Source organism: Heterocephalus glaber, unplaced genomic scaffold (genome assembly GCF_053883595.1).
Source record: "Heterocephalus glaber isolate CG9 unplaced genomic scaffold, H.glaber_assembly_v1.0 deba00001538, whole genome shotgun sequence".
Lineage (NCBI taxonomy): Eukaryota > Metazoa > Chordata > Mammalia > Rodentia > Bathyergidae > Heterocephalus > Heterocephalus glaber.
In genome coordinates this window covers 4325766-4328999 of record NW_028258333.1, presented here as the reverse complement: position 1 = coordinate 4328999, position 3234 = coordinate 4325766, and positions in this window count along the sequence as shown.

Genomic DNA, 3234 nt, shown 5'->3' with positions numbered 1-3234 from the left:
AGCCCAAACCTAATGCTGTCACCAGAACGCCCTGCTCTGTACTCAGGTTGGACATTGTAAAATGCTCCAGACCAGAAGTAACTTCAGATATTTTTGGATTTTGGAATATTTGCATCTATATCATGAGATATTTTGGGATGAAACCCAAGAGGAAATTCATTTCTGATACCAATTGCCTGGAAGGTAATTTTGTGTGATATTTTTATTTCTAATAATATATACGAAACAGTGCCATTTAAGGCATCAAGTTGGTGCTCAGGAAGTTTCAGATTTTGGATTAGGGATGCTCAACCCGTCCGTGTGGTGCCAGGGATCCCTTCTGGTGGAGAACCCTTGCCCCTCCACTGTTTCCACAGCAGTGACCCTCACCACCCACTGCTCTTTCCTAGTCCCTTGCCCCACGGAGAACTACTCCGGGCCATCCTGAAACATGGATTTGCTCATATTCGCATCATAGGATGCTCTCCATGCCAGTTGCTAGGGTGGCCATAAGTACTGCAGACAGAGACAAACAGCAGACGCCTCTTTCCTCACAGTCTGCAGGTGAGAGCCCGAGACCAAGGTGGCTGCAGGGTTCCTGCCTTAGCCCCTCCTAGGCCAAGGAGACAGGGGTGGGGGGGTGTCCAGTAGCACCTCTCCTAGGCGGTGGAGCCGCGCATGCCCCTCAGCCCTGTCTGGCAGACTGTCTTTTCCTATTTAACACCCAGCTTGGATGTGGACGTCGGTCTTTTCCCTCAGCTGCAGGTTGTTAGCCCAAAACCATCTTCCTGCTCAAGGATGCCTGCCCCGCCCCACCTTGCCCTCTGATCTGCCTCGGCATTTCTACCCAGCCCGTCTCACTGGGATTTTGGCTCAAGAAGCAATGAAATCCCTGTCCTTCTTCTAGTCTGTTGGGATTTCTCTCCGCCAGATCTTTCTTCCCTTCTTCACCTCATGGCACACTCCCCAGGGAAAGGCTGCCAGAAGGGGAAGGGGAGGAGAAAGAGGAGGAAGAGGAGGACAGGAAGAGGAGCAAGTGGAGGAGAAAGAGGAGGAAGAGGAGGAGTAGGTAGAAGAGAAGGATAGGGAGGAAAAAGAGGGGAAGAGGGGGGGAAAGGATGAAGAAGAAAAGGAGAAAGAGGGACAGGAGAGTAGGGAGCTTTGCATGCATGCACGCACGCCCTCCACCAGGTGGCCGAGAGGAAAATCAGCCAGTACTTCAGAAAGAGCTTCCCCATTGGGCTAAAAGGATGGAAACTTCCCCAGCTGGGAGGGAAACGTCAGCAGACAAGGAGTGGCTGCAGCCCTCAACATCTCTGCATCTCCCTCCTGTGGCCCCAGGAAGCTTTGTGGGCAGCGCAGGGAAGGAGATCAGACACTAGTAGCCCCTGCATTACTGGGTAACCATGGAGCTCCCATCCTCTACCCCTGGAAGGATCTGCCACCCATGCCCTCTGTGCCGCAGTCACCTGAGTCCCAGTACAAGGAGCAGAACTCCAACAGGCACAGTGTGTGTGTGTGTGTGTGTGTGTGTGTGTGTGTGTGTGTGTGTGTGTGTGTGAATCCAGAACCTTCTCTCAGGCCGTGATCAATACTTGGTTTTGCATGAAGCTTCAGCAGTTGTGGAGGGAAAAGCGCCACTGTTCTGATCACAGAATGTTCGGGACTGCTCCTTCACTAGAGGGCTCTGGCTTTCTCCTGTGGTCAGAACAGATGACTCCAGATCTAGCACATTCTCCACTACAGCCTGTGGCAAGCATCACCCAAGGAAAACTGGGAAATAATCCCTGAATGAGGTCTGCGGGTTTCCTTTTTGGAGGGCTCCCTAGGGGTCAGCAACAGCTGCACGGAGCTCAGGGGCACTACCTGCACCTCCCCAGGCATCCCTGCCTGGAAAAGCCTTCGGGAATTGTGCTGGCTTGCATGGCTAGATCAACTGCAAAAGGGAAACACATAATTCCTAGCTCTGAAAATGCCTCCCTGGGACATTCATCCACAGCTCAATGACTTGCCTGTGGTGGGAAAAACCAATTTCCTGAAATACTGTAGGCCACAGAATACCGGGCATGAAGCAGCAGAAGTTGTGCTGGGCTGCCCCGTCAGCCTGCTGTTGAGAGGAGGCTTAGCAGTGTAGTCCAGGACTGACACCGAACAGTCCAAAGGGGGCGCAGTTTCTGTACAAACATGAGCAGGGGCAGTGGTCCTGCAAACCCACGCGTCCTGGGTTGTGCCCAAAGCGTGGAGAAATTACTGGAATACATCTCTCTTCTCTGGGCACACTAGTGACCCAGACCTCTAGTTTGACGTACAATGGGACCCACTGAAAAGCCAGGGCAAGTGATTGGTTGTGGGAGTCTGTCAACTCTTCTGGACTCTAGCAGCCCTGAGTGACAGAGACAAACAGAGGAAGACACAACTCAGACTGCTGTAAACAGCAAGGGAGCTCACTGGCTCATGTTACCAATCCCTCTGGGCTGCTGGGGCTGTGGACAAAGCTGGGTGTAGGCTCTAAACTGTTGTCATCAACGCCCCCCGCCTTTCCCCCACTCCTCTAATGAAAAGAATCCAGAGCAGGCTGGGATTGCAGCAAAGGTGCTTTCCTTCTTTCCATGCATATCCAGGGGTCAGCGGGAGAATCCTCTCTTTGGCTAGGACTGGATCACCCCCCGCCACCGCCCCCGTCCCTGACACCCTGTGGAGGACAGGGGAGAGCCAGACATATGGAACGGGCTTCCCACTGTTGCTGGAATAAGAAGAGATGGAGTGCTGGGTACATGAAGATAAGAGCTGTCTTTATTAAGATGTATCTATTTTGGCTGGGTCCAGTGATACACGCCTGTAACACAACTCCTCAGGAGACTGAGACAGGAGAATCACAAGTTCAAGGCCACCTGAGTAACTTAGTGAGACGGTCTCAAAATTTAAAAAAACCATGTATTTTCAGCCAATCCATTTTATATTTATTTATGCTCTTCATAAAGAACCCAGAGAGAAAGTGTTATTAAAAACTTCTGTGCTCTGTCAGACCAACAGAGTCAAGATCCTAGGTGAGGACAGAGCTGGATGTTAGAGGGCAGTAGTTTGGAGGTTTTGGGAGAGAAGCCCAGGTTGAGGGAGAGCAGATTCCAAACCGGCTGCAATGATACTGAGGGGCAGCTTTTCTAAGGAAATAGCTGAGCGCTGGCTCTGTGACTCTCAGAGCTTCACTCAGTGTGGACCTAAGGTGGGGGTGTTGGGGACTGAGGGACCAAGGTC